Source organism: Pseudonaja textilis, chromosome 2 (genome assembly GCF_049901715.1).
Source record: "Pseudonaja textilis isolate UNSWEBS1 chromosome 2, rPseTex1.2, whole genome shotgun sequence".
Lineage (NCBI taxonomy): Eukaryota > Metazoa > Chordata > Lepidosauria > Squamata > Elapidae > Pseudonaja > Pseudonaja textilis.
Genome location: NC_141991.1, coordinates 115,520,914 through 115,535,576, shown reverse-complemented (window position 1 = coordinate 115,535,576; position 14,663 = coordinate 115,520,914).

The following is a 14,663-nucleotide window of genomic DNA, read 5'->3' as shown; positions in this document are numbered from 1 at the left end:
TTGTGATCTGTCTAGAATCCTCGCACCTATTAGTAGCAGAGTGATCAGTCAGATAATACTGTGGTTTCCAGCATCTGCTTTTTGCCCTGTTTAAAGATAGGGTAGCATTTGTCCTCCAATCATCTGGCCTTTCAATAATTCTCCAGGTTTTCTCAAATGATAAAAAAAAAAAAAATCACAGTATGTCCCTTGGCAATTTCTTTCAGTAACCGAGAATGCAATCCATCTGGTTCTGGAAATTTCTCAAGATCAAGATGTATTCCTTGTCTGTGTTTCTGTCTAGCACAAGCAGGAATCCTGTTCCAGCCATTCACAATAGTCTGGTTAAGATGTTCCTTAGAAAAGGCTGAATCAAAACAGTGGTCTTTAAGTCACATAATAATCCTTAGTAAAGGTTTGAAACTTTTTTTAATGTATGCCAAAATAATGTGCTAGTGTTTAAAATATGTAATAGATAGCAAATAGTAGCACAATGTCAAATTTTGTCAATCTCAGGATGGACCCACTTAAATCCAGAAGCTGAAAAAAGATTTTTTTGTTCAGTCACTAAGTCATGTCTGACTCTTTGTGACCCCATGGACCATAGCACACCAGACTCAGAGGTGGTATTCAGCAGGTTCTGACTAGTTCTGGAGAACTGGTAGCAGAAATTTTGAGTAATTCGGAGAACCGGCAAATACTGGCCCCGCCCCCATCTATTCTCTGCCTCCCATTGAGTCCCAGCTGATCAGCTGGCTCTTCTTTGTTGCCCTGCACAGGAGAACAGAGCTGGAAAGCAGGTTAGTGGGGTGGGGAGGGAATGGGGATTTTACAGTATCCTTCCCCTGCCATGCCCACCAAGCCACGCCCACAGGACCAGTAGTAAAAAAAATTGAATCCCACCACTGACCACCCTTGTCCTCCCTTATGTCCTGAAATTTGTCCAAATTCATATTCATTGCATCAATAACACTATCTGACCAACTCATTCTCTGCTGTCTCTCCTTTTGCCTTCAAACGGATACCTAAAATTGTTTTCTATTGTTGCCAATGAAATATATGGGTTTGTCCTTAGGATGAAGCTTCTTACTTTTATAGCAAGCTGGAGACGGATTACCAGCATATCAATCAAATATGATACGACATAAAGCTTGTGGATGTGAAACCAACCAATGTCTAGCTTGGTGTACTGTTAAACTTGGCTTCTACTGACAAAAATGAAAGTATGCATTTATATTTTTGATACGAAATGAATAAGGCAGAAGTGAGCCTTCTCTGTAGCCCTCTGGAATAAGGATCCCCCTCCGTCCAGAAGATCCAAATGACCCCCCTCCCTACTCAGCTTCTCTTTACCCAGGCTTTTGGGGAGAGGGAGAGAGACAGAGACAGAGACAGAGACAGAGAAAGACAGAGACAGAGACAGAGACAAAGAGACATGTCTCACTTCATGGCACTTGCCATCTTTTTGCTTAATTTTTATGTTTTACTGTAATTTCTTTGATGTGAGCTGCTCATAGTTCTGCAGAGGCAGACAGCATACGTTTAATAAATTATCATTATGTCCTCTAAGAACTGTGTAAGTGGAGGGATAAGTTCAGCCTAGCTATGTTTTTGATAAACTATTCCAAAATTGTAAACTTGCTTTAAATGAAGCAAATTCTTTTTCTAAGTATTTCTTAGAGAACATTAATATAACAGGGTACCTTGTTTGACAAACCAGGCAGCAATGAATCCAACATTTTTCTTTAATCATTGCAATCTTCAAATGATCCAAAAGATGACTGGCTTCAAAGAGAGTGGTTTAACAGTATCTCCAATTAGTGGAAATGGAACTCTTATCACAATAAAGCATCAAATTGTTCAAATGGAGTTCCAGAGCACTGATTACTGGAACCATTACTGTGGGACCAACCAAAACTACTATCGTGTGAACATATGAACTGATGAGCTATTGATAAATGTTTCAGGTTGCTCTAAGAAATCAACATCCCATCATCACTAATACAATAATGCAAAAATTTCACACCAGATGCCATGGATCTGCACACTTGTGTGATTAAGACTTTACACTTAAAGGGAAGAGTTGTCCCTCTTTTCAAAACCTCTTTTGCTTTTGTGTTAGTCCTGTATAAATACAGTATTGCCAATTTCAGAGTAGAATTTATTTGAGCTTCCAATTATTAAAGAACTATGCTTAAAAATAGCTTTTAAAAATGAAATTAAAAAATAACTGAACTGAAGCTTACATACCTGGAGATTAATTCCTAAGAATAGCTCACAGCTAAGCAGTTTGAAGATTTGGGATGGAGAGTGAACTGAAAGTGGTTGACTTGAATGTTGTCGCCATGAGGGCTGGTGAAATTCTGAGTTTTGTATTTGGGGTTTATTCTTGTAAGTCATCCAGAATCACTTTGAGTGAATTGGGCAGCCATATACATTTATTTTAAAGAATACAAATAAAAAAATCAAGCTGACCGGTCAACGTCTATGCATCTCCCCACTGTGATTCTTACATTTGTTTTAACGAATTCATAGAAATAAAGAGAACAGCCAATTTTTGAATGTTTAATAAAAACAAAGTTCGATGCTTAACATATGACATAATCTGAGTTTATTCTTTACTTAGAGACATATTTTGTGAGGGAAGGACAAAACTTGTTTTATTTTAGCAATTAGACATATCTTCTTCAAACCGCTAATGTATCTTGTTACCAACATGACTACTCTCTTGTTGACTTCTTAAAACAGTCCAATTGGCAGATGGGCATCAGGATGGGAAGGCTGATGCCAGCTATCACCTAAAAGATAGCTTTTACTCTCAAAGAATCCAAAGGGATAGATGATACAATCCATCGCATGCAGGCAAGAAGGTTGGACAAATGCTAGCAGTTCCTTATTACAGTCATCAACTAGAATTCTGCAAGCAAATGAAATTACCTAACCATTTCCATGTTAGGTAAAATAAAATGTAGACATAAAATTGTAACTAAAAAGAATAAAATCTGTATTTCTGTATTTTTTTAAAAAAAAGCCAAATCACATGCTAGAAATCAAAAAGCCACACTTTCAAATGAGTAAGGTCTTAGCAAAGTACTCAGCCAGCAGGGCTTGTTTAAAACTCCTGGTCCAAAGGCTCGTGGGAATTGCTAAGGTAATCAAAATTGTTAAGGTGATCAAGACGCTTGGAGCTTTACAAACAGAATACACATTTTCCACATTCATGGAAAGGAATCATACTGGTCTAAGATGAATAGCAAATAGATTTATTGCAGAGAATTAAGAAGCCAACCATACAAGAAATTCTCATCTAATAACAGTCCCAAATTCTGCCTTTTATATATGTTAGTCCCAACGTCTGTATCCTGGATCTCATCCTCCTACTGTCTTGAGTTACTGGCCTTGGGGCTACTTGTTTTCCAACAGTGAAGGTTTGTATGATCTGTCCCTTGTTTGTAAAATGGATTTCACTGGCATGACAATAGAATATTCACCTCATCAGCTTCCATCTTGACACCTAGTACATTGTGTTTGTATAAAACTGCTCATATCTTACTAGGTTGAATGACTAAAGAGTTCTGGCTTGATTAATAAATCACAATTAAATCAACCAAGGCTTAAGGCAATTTCTGGCCAGAAAGGTTAAAAACAATGAAGTAATGAATGACATCAATAGTTTTGAGGGAATCCTGATAGATAATTTGTGGATGAGGTTGACACTTTCCTCCTTCATATTATGCTCTCCAAGGTATTATGGAGATATTATGCTCTCCAAACAAAAAATTCATAAGTGGATTCTATAGCACAGAGATGTCAAGCTCGGGGGCTGGATCTGGCCCACGGGATGCTTAGATCTGGCCTGAGGGGCCACCCTGGAAACAGCGAAGGACTAGCCTGCGGTGCTTCAGCCCAGCCCAGGCTGACCAGAAGGTGATCTACAACCTGGTGGTGACTGATCATGCTGGAGGAGGTCAAGGGGGTCCTCCGTGTAGCCTGAGAAGGATGGCGAGGCTCCTCTGGAGGATAAAGGTTTGGTGCTCTCTCTAGTCTTGCCTTCCTCTGCTGGAGACAATGGATCCCCCCAGCCCCTTCCCGGTCCACTACAGGCATCCCCAACATGAGTGACATCAAGCTGGCTACGCCCACCTCGATCACGCCCCCTGTGTCCCCTTCATAACCTTGATGCTGCCTTCAATGAAATTGAGTTTGACACCCCTGCTATAGCATTTGCTGCAAAGTTTAACCATAAAAGCAAAATAATTGTGATTGGTGCAGCTTTTCACACGTTTGAACTGGGTAAACAGGACAAACTACACTAGCCACCACTATGTTCTCTTCCAAACTTAGAGATTACAGGTAATCCATCCTCTATTGCATCTGATCATTCCATAAACCAAGTCTCATAAGATACAAAGTTGTTTTCATGTTTTAAATTATGTTCAGATTAACAAATTCTATCATACCTATATTTTTCCTGGTCTATGTTATCAGGTGGGGCATGCTGCCTTTGAAACATAAGTCCATCAGATTGACCAAACTTTTCTAAAAAAAGAAAAGAAAAATTGACATCCAATTAGTTTTAATCAGTTCACCAAAATTGGAACTAATAAAACCACTTTTAAGTTATCAAAATCCTGTTACTTTTGGAATTGCTGAAGTTTTCTTTAAGTGGCATCATAAATTCTTGTCCTGTCCTTAATCTATGAGAACAATCAGACTTCCTTCTCTTTCAAATTTCTTATAGATCTTAATGCTTCTAACTGATAATGGAAAGAAGGACATACAACTAAGGCAGAATATCAGCAGATAGCCAGAATCTGCAAAGACGAAGTCAGGATAGCAAAGGCTCAGAATGAACAAAGACTTGCAACGAAAGTCAAAGATAATAAAAAAAAGTTTCTTCCAACATATAAATAACAAGAAAAAAATCAAGGAAACAGTCGGTCCACTAAAGAGAGAATATGGCAAGGAAGTAATAGGCAACAGAGAGAAAGCAGAACTGCTTAACTCATTCTTTGCCTCTGTCTTCATGCAAAAAGAAACTATAGCTCAACCCACCAAAAACATAACTGTAAAAGACACCAGAAATAAAAGTTAAAATAAGCAAAAAAAAATAGTAAGAGAACACCTGTCTGATCTTGATTAAAACAAATCTCCGGGGCCTGATGGATTACATCCCAGAGTTTTAAAGGAGCTGGCAGAGGTCATCTCAGAACCACTGCACCATATCTTTCAAAAATCCTGGAGCACTGGGGAACTACCAGAGGACTGGAAAAGAGCTGATGTGATTCCCATCTTCAAAAAAGGAAAAAAAAACAGACCCAGGAAACTATAGACCAATCAGCCTAACATCAATACCCAGGAAGATACTGGAAAAGATAATAAAAAAACAGATCTGCCAACATCTAGAAACAAGTAAAGTAATAACTAGCAGTCAGCACAGGTTTGTTAAAAACAGATCATGCCAAACCAATCTTATTTCATTCTTCAACACAGTGACTAAATTAATAGATCAGCAAAATACTGTGGACATAATATATTTAGATTTCAGCAAGGCATTCGACAAAGTAGACCACAACCTATTTCTTAGTAAGCTAGAAAAAAGTGGAATAGATAGTGCCACCACTAGATGGATTCACAACTGGCTGGCAAACTGTACTTAACGAGTAGTCCTTAATGGGTCTAAGTCTACATGGAGGGAAGTAAGCAGTGGGGTGCCACAAGGTTCCGTCTTAGGCCCAGTACTCTTCAATATCTTCATTAATGAGGGAATAGAAGGGGGACTTACCAAAATTTGCAGATGATACTAATCTGGCAGGAATAGCTAACACCCAAGAAGATAGGCTCAAGATCCATATGGATCTTGACAGACTAGAACACTGGGCCATATCTAATAAAATGAAATTCAATATAGAGAAAAGTAAAGTCCTACACTTAGGCAAGAAAAACCAAAAGTACACATATAGACTGGGTGAAACCAGGCTCAATAGCAGTAACTGTGATAGGGATCTTGGAGTCTTAGTGGACAACCAGCTAAATATAAGCCACCAGTGTGCAGCAGCTGCCAAAAAAGGTAATGCAATCCTAAGTTGCATTAACAGAGGGATACAGTCAAGATCAAGGGAAGTACTAATACCACTCTATAAAGCCTTAGTAAAACCACACCCAGAGTACTGCATCCAGTTTTGGTCACCACATTATAAAAAAGATGTTGAGACTCTAGAAATAGTACAGAGAAGAACAACCAGGATGATTAGGGGACTGGAGGCTAAAACATACAACGAACGGTTGCAGGAACTGGGCTTGGCTAGCTTAGTAAAGAGAAGGACCAGGGGAGACATGATAGAGGTCTTCCAATATTTGAGGGACTGCCACAGGAAGGAAGGGGTCAAGCTATTTTCTAAAGCTCCTATAGGCCAGACAAGGAATAATGGATGGAAACCGAACAAGGAGAGATTTAACTTAGAAATAAGGAGAAACTTTCTGACAGTGAGAACAATCAACCAATGGAACAGCTTGCCCTCGGAAGTTGTGGGAGCGCCATCACTTGAGACTTTCAAGAAGGCTCTGCCATTTGTCAGAAATGGTGTAGGGTCTCCCGCTTGGGCGGGGGGTTGGACTAGATAACCTACAAGGTCCCTTCCAACTCTGATTATCTGTAATCTGTAATCCTGTCAATCAGTGCTCCCTTCTTTAAATTAAACCACATCTAGTTCTTTCCATCTGTTTTAGTTTGATACATCATGGGAAATCTGTAAGGTTATACACAAAATAGAATATTTATGGTTCCACATTTCCTTTGCTAGATGTTTTATTCTTAAAAAAAAAATAGTTCCCCGACTCTGAATGTAGCTTCTAAAGTCCTACCTATAATAATTATATTTTCCCTACAAACAATTTAATTTTACTCAATCTCTAAGAATCAGACGCATATAAGCACTTTAAAAATTATTGATTTCAGTGTGAGTGCTAGTATGGGCTTAACTCTCTCAGATTAAAATCAATATGGCTTAAAATGATTAACTTTGGTTGCATCATTCCCTGTTTGTTGCTTGTAGTCTCCCTCTCCAGTCCAGCCATCAGAGCAACATTAAATACAACGTAGGTTGTATTTAAAAAGCAGTAGACATAGTTGGTTTGCAGAGAAATCATTATCTTTTCTAATGAGCAAAGTCCTGGCAGAGAAAAGTGGGGTCAGTTTTGCTACTTTTCAGTAGCTCAGCTTTCTGTTGACTTTAAAGTGTTGTTATTGACTAGCTCTCATCAGATCACTTCTCCCTGTCCCACCACACTTCTAGCAATTAGCTTTTCCATCTCCCAAGCTTTCTGAGTCATGTCTGAAAATTAATGATCCAGGTTGTTTGGTATGTTGACAGATCTCTTCGGTTCTTTGAAACTGTCTAGACTTGTAGAGTAGGCCAAGCAAAGCAAGCAGTGGTGAAACTGAGCAGAGTTGTGACCTGTAAAGTAGCTGGAATTAATCCTTCTAGAGAGAAAGTGTCCCCTCTTTTTCTGGCTGAAGATGAGCCTTTGGCCACCTCTAGGGGGAATGAGGTTCATGGCATTGTCTTTTGGCTTTTTTTATTCACAGGAATTGTTCCCAGACTAACCAGGTTCTCTTTGACAGGGAACAAACTGGTGTCCAAAGACAGCTTGACGTTTTTGATTCCTTTGAGGCTTCCCGGGTTCTGAAGTGCTCAAATGCCTGGAAATGAAAGTTCCCCATCTAAGCAAACAACAGGGATAGATTGAGATTCTTTGTCATTGTTAAGTGGGCTGTGTTGACATATTCACTTGGAAACAACCAACCACACCAAGGCTTAGTTCATGATTGACATAACCTGACATTGAAACTGGACAACTGGGTTTACACTCTGACACCTTAAACTCCTTGGGAGGCCTCTAAATTGCTAGTTCTGATCATACAGTAGTTACCAAATACCATTTTTGGAGTGGAAAACATAAAAAAATGTTTTTGCAATGCTATTTTAAAAGCCATTATACATTCTCATGTGAACTATCAAGAAAAAGAACATTTAAGTGTCATATATTTGAGACAGTACCCTATTTAACCTCCAACTCCTTCTTGCCTAGCTTCTATTCATAATCAGCAGAAAAGGTGAAGACAACAAGAAAAATTATGTCAGGAAAGGAGGTTTGAAGGACAAGCTGGCACCAGGATTTTAGTGCCTTCAACATTTAAATGGTCCCAAGGGAGATTCAAATATAAAATGAATAAATCATAGCTAGGTTTTAGCACAATGACGAGTTTGAAACCTTGCTATGCTGCTAGTTTGCTAACTGTAACTGTGGCGTGGTGTAAACTATGAAGAGAGAGACAACTGTTTGTGGTGCTCTGACTAAGTTTGTTTCTATGTTCTTGTTAACCTTTTACTCAACTAACTGAAGTTCAAGGCAAGAAGAGCATTTAAAAAAAAGAATGCTCCAGTTGGCCTAGTATGTTATTCTGTTTACCTGGCTGACTGATTCCCGTGTCTTTCTGCCTCGCCTGACAAGGCATGGATAACAACAAAATATAGTTATGATGTGATATATGAATGCAGTCTAGGCAGGGGTGGTATTCAAAATTCCCAGCAACCAGTTCGCTGCCCGGTTGCTGGGTTGGCATGACCATGGTGGGTGTGGCATACCAGAACTTCTGGGAGGGGTGTTTTTCGCCTTCACAAGGGTCTGGAGGCTTTCCCCGGGCCTCTGAGTGGGCAAAAACGGCCTACCCCGGGCTCTGGAGGTCCACCTGAAGCTGGAAATAGGCCCATTTCTGGACTTCTGGTACTTCCGGGAGGACTGTTTGTTACCTTCCCAAGGGTCTAGAGGCCTCCCCCGGGCCTCTAGGAGGGAAAAAAATGGCCTCTCCCGGGATCTGGAAGCCCTCCGGAAGCCGGAAACAGGCCTGTTTCTGGACTTCCGGAAGGCCTGGTTTCCCCCCTCCCAGAGCCTCTGCACAGACCCTGCACTTACTTCCATCAAAAATGGGCTGCATGGAGACTTCTGGGAGAGGTGGGGCAGGCGGGGTGGGGCCAGCCGGTTGGTTCAAATACCGATTCGGTGAACCAGATGTAACTTTAACATCCGGTTTGCCTGAACCAGTCTGTACCAGTAGAATCATACCCCTGAGTCTAGGATGTTCTCTTCTGCAAGACAATGGTACCCAGCCTTCAGGAGCAGCAATCTTTAAACATGCTGCAGTTTAAAAAACATTGAGATATTTTTTTAAAAAAGAGACATAACACAATTGGACTTGCAACACCAAAGATAGGTTAAAAAAAAAAAGCAAGAGTTTGAATATTTGCCATTATGCATGTTCTGTTCCTTTGAATTCTGGTCCCGTCTAAGGAGGGATAATTCACTACACGGTGTGTACTGTGGATATGAATGAAGTATCTATTGTGTATACTCTTCCCTGAAAGTATAGTGGTTAATTTAAGGTCAGCAAAACACCTTGAAGCTTTAGAATTGTTCTTGTTTCACTTTCCTCTACCTTTTTTGGGGGGTGGGGTGGGGGTGGGAATTAACACACCTGCTTTCCATCACAAGGAATCCTGGATAATGTGATTGAACACACTTGGGAAAGGAAATAACACAAGATCACTGTTTATGGCAAAAGGTTAAAGAGAAAGAAGAGAAGAAAAAGAAGAAATAGAGAAGGAAATGGAAAATAGCATCTGGAGACTCGGTTCAACTGGTTTGCAGGAACTCAGTCTGCTGCTGCTAATGTGGAGACTGAGCACCTTTTTTGTCTTTGAGAAATGTGATTAGTTGCCTTCTTTTGACATTGCATTTCACCACATGTCGCATATAAAGGAGTGTATAACTATATGGTCTGATCAGGGCCTGTGAAATAGAATGTGTATCCATGGCAACTCTGTGTTATTAACTAAAGATGCATATACATTTCACAGGAATCATCTCCTTTGCTTTGCATCTGGCTCCTGGTATATATTGCATAGCAATAGGCAAGCATGACATCATTTGATCGATCTTGTTCTGCAGGAATTTTTAGACTATATGACACTCTTTTCATTCCCACCTATCCCCTAACCTTTCCATTCCCAACCTCAAATGACTGGGGGTGTGGGAAAATCTGGATTGCCTATGCCAAGACTTCTGGTGCTTTTCTGGACAGACGCAGGCTTGCTTGTTAGCCAGTATGTGGCTAACACTTACCAAAAGTTCAGGACAAAGCAGAAGGCCATGCTTTTTGCATCGTACTTTCCTCTCTTTTCCACAATTGCCAGCACAACTAAAGCTTCTGGATGCAAAGAGTGAGCCAGATGCTCATCTGGGTGTGTAAAACATAGCAAGGTAAGGAGACTGACCATTCAGGAAAAGGTCAAGTTTGTTCTGAATAGAGCAGCCACATTTTGACTCCTGGATTCTGCAGAGGTATCTGTTTACACACGGTCCGTATGGTGCTTTTGGACATACTTGCCAAGTCTTACGTGGGATTCTTACATGGGTGGGCAGCTGGGGGTTTGCAGGGGTTCAGGAGAGTCCCTAGCTAGGATTCTGTACAGTTTGGAGAACCCCCAAATCCCACTCCTGGCTGCCCCTCCCAGGAGTCCCCATGTGGCCCGTTTGGATGCAGGTAAGTGCAGGGCACGCACAGAGGCTCAGGGAGGTCGAAAAACAGGCCTCCCAGAAGTTTGGGAAGGCCGGAAATGGGCCCGTTTCTAGCTTCCAGAGAGCCTCCGGAGCCCGGGGAGGCCGTTTTTGCCCTCCCAGAAGCTCAAGGAAAGCCTCCGCAGCCCAGGGAGGCCAAAAACAACCCTCCTGCCATGGTGCAGGAAGCTGACTAGGCCACACTTACCCAGCAACCAGGCAGAGAACCCTTTGTTAAAAATTTTAAAGCCCACCCCTGGCTTCTTATATATCTGGGTTTAGGACTCCTTTGAAGTTTTTCACTGCTTCTGCCAACACAGGCTTTTAGTTCTGACTGTTTATTGATTACTTTGGGGATGGGGGGAGGGAATGACACCATTTTGCAAGCATCTGAACAATTTTGCTTCTTCCACTCAAAGGGCAATATTGACGGCTTCAACCCTGCTTAACTTTACATCCCTTTTCCATACCTGTAGAGTTATTTTGGAATTGGGGTTCAGCTCAGGGTAGTTTATTGGTCAATTTAGCCACTAGCGAGGTTACCATTCCATTGGGCCATCAGTGGTATCCTCCTTGCCATTCCTTCCATGTAATTATAGCAGGAGCTTTGGAAAGCCAACTGGATTCATTAGCTGAATCTGATTCAAACTAGCCTGAAGATTCCTACTGAGAGGCTTGGGAACATGCTGGTTTTAAAGCGTTGCACAGTTTGATCAATTAAAGCAGTCATTTTAACTTTCTGCTGTCCATACTGTGCCCTCAATGTGTACTGGTTTGATCCTTTGCCAGTCTGGATTGTTACAGTCCAACACATCAGGCCATTAGTTTTGAAAAAAGACTGTCTTAGAGTCTTAGAGTCTGTTAAAGGTAGATTGCGTGAATGCCAGGAAGCGTTCAGAAAGATTAAGTCAGACTAGCCTTGTTCTCAGTACTATGAGTAAAAGAGATTACAAGCAAATCTCTTGCAATTGGAATATACTTGGCTGCTGCCAGTGCATTAAACTGGTTTCAGTTGGATGATCAACAGGCTACATAAAATGGAAAGTAAGGCTCCTCGCTAGCAGTAGGAAGAAAACTTTCCCACAGGATTCTTGCTAGCAGGCTATCTATCATTTGAGTGCCTCCTAAAAGAAAAAAAAATGAACAGGATTGCAATAAATTTTCTTAGCCGTTTTTGTATGTGAGCCTGTTAAATTTGTAACACTCTGTAACCTCTAAAATTGTGAAACCAGAATCACAAGAGACTTTCCCGTCAGGGAGTTCACTTTTGGTTGTGTATTTTCATTTTAAAAAAAAAAAAAAATCTTATATGTAAATACCACTTTCTGCAAAGGACAAATTTGTTGTAAACTTTTCTGTAGCTGGAAGAACATCAAACTATTCAAAAAAAAAAAAAAGGACTGAATAATGTATATTCATTGTACAAACGAATTCTGTTTTTCATCTACCAGAGTAATTGGTGCTAACACATTTCCTAAATAGCACATCCCCAAAGTAATGCTGTGCTAGGCCATAGAAATATTGTAGTATTTGTGCATGCAAATAAAACCATACTCGGGGCTAAACTATCCCTAGTGAGAAATATGACTTCCAGATATAGACTTCCAGAAAATGGACTCTCCTGCATTCATTCCTTTGGTTTACGCATTTGACAGAAGAGAACCAGCATGGAGAAATGTTTCAGAACAGCTCTATGTTGGCCATGCTCTGAAGTTTGTTATATATTACAGGTGGTCCTTGACTTATGACCACGACTGAGCCCCAAATTTCTATTGCTGAGACAGTTGTTAAGTGAGTTTTGTCCTATTTCATGACCTTTCTTGCCACAGCTGTTAAGTGAATCACTGCAATTGTTAAATTAGTAACACGGTGGTTAAGGGAATCTGGCTTCTCCAATGACTTAATTCTTACCATAAGGTCGCATCTCATTCTGGGACAGTGAAAACGTCATGAGCCAGTTGCCAGCATCCAAATTTGGATCATATGAGCATTGGAATGCTGCAACAGTCACAAGTGTGAAAAGTGGTCATAAGTCGTTTTTCCCCCCCAGTGCTGTTGCAATGTCGAACAGTCATTGAACAAATGGTTGTAAGTTGAGGACTACCCTTATAAATTAATGGATAAATGTACCATGAAATTTCACTAAGCCGCAATTATCATAAATGACTGTTTCACACTTCTTATGGAGTTGGCAAGCCCATTTTGTGATGCAAGAATGAAAACTTCTACCAGTGCCTGAAAATGGTGGTTGTTCAGGTTGAGATAGTACAGGTGGTCCTTGACTTACAACAGTTCATTTAGTGACCATTCAAAGGTGCAATGGCACTGAAAAAAGTGACTTGTGACCATTTTTCACATTAACAACCATTGCAGTATCCTTATAGTCACATGATTAAAATTCAGATGCTTGGCAACTGATTCATATTTACGACGCTTTGCAGTGTCTCAGAGTCATGTGATTATCTTTTACGACCTTCTGAAGAGCAACATCAAATGGAGAAGCCAGATTCAATTAAAACTGTGTTACTTACTTTACAACTGCAGTGGTTCACTTAACAACTGTGGCAGGAAAGGTGGGAAAACGGGGGAAAACTCACTTAACAATTGTCTCACTTAGAAACAGAATTTGGGGCTCAATTGTGGTTGTAAGTCGAGAACTACCTATAAGCAACCATTACAAAGCCTAGAACTATGATTAAAGAATCAAGTGTTACAACAGAAATGGGAAGGGGAGAAGCCAGAGGTGGTATTCAGCTGGTTCTGACCAGTTCTAGGGAACCGGTAGCGGAAATTTTGAGCGGTTCGGAGAACCGGCAAATGCCACCTCTGAATGGAGATTTTACAGTATCCTTCCCCTGCCACGCCCACCAAGCCATGCCCACAACACCTGTAGAAAAAAAATTTGAATCTCAAAAAATGTGGAGAAGGATTAGATCTCATTAACTGGCCTGATTGGCTTGGATGTACAAACTGTGCTATTAAGATGTGGCTATAATCTCCAGCTCTCTGGAATGCCTCCTTCCCCTAAGGCAGTGATGGCAAATCTTTTAGACTCAGGATGACAAAAATTTGGAAAAGACAGTCCAATCATGTGTTTGATCCCCAGGACCTGCCATATGCCACTTACCCTCAGGTGTTCTCTTTTTGTTGACAGGCCCTTGTGGCTACCCACAGCAGCCCCAGGTTGCACATGGCCTTCATTCTTGGAGCAGTTTAGAAAATGCTCTTCCATTGCTTTTGCAGTGTCCCCAAACCCATGCAAAAACACACTTAATTCTCGTGTAATTTTCAAAGGCTTCAGAAGACTCATGAGAATGTGGCATTCCTTTGAGAAAAAAATGGCTTATTGAGTGTTGGTGAACACTGGCAAAATGTCATGGAGTATAACCTTTGACACATGTGTCATAGGTTCGCCATCATTGCCCCAAAGTCTTCCATGTAAAATTGGGAGTTCTGGTGATATTCAAGGAATACAAAAGACCAGCAATTATAAGCTGATCATCCACAGCATTTCGCCTTTGGCAGTAATTTCTGGAGCTCATAAGAATTGAAGTGCAAAACATCTGAAGGTCACTTAACTGCTCTGGAAATTGCAGGTCAGCCAGAAAGATCATGGCTGTAATTTTTTCCCCAGTTTGTAAATGAAAAACATCCACTGGAAATCTAATCTGCTGTAAAATCACATTGTTGATGGGTGCTGTACAAGAGGAGACATATCGTTAAGAGAGTATAAGTAGAGAGCTTTTACACAACTATAAAAGAAATTAGCCTATTATGAAAATACAGATAATAACATTTTTCTTGCTGCAATAGCTATGAAAAGTGCTGAAGTGAACCAATCCAATTAAAAAGAAAACCTATTGTAATTGCAATACTGTATGCTTATACCAAGGATTTTGGAGAGGCAACTGTATGTTGCTGACTACCAAAATAGTTTCACAGATTACTCTCCCTTTTTCCTCAAGGCATTTCTGTGGTTGGAGTCCTTGCATTTCTAAAGCCCTGTAGAGTGAGCCAGCTTAAAGAAAAGAGACATGGATTTCATTCCTCTTCTCATATCCTTGTCG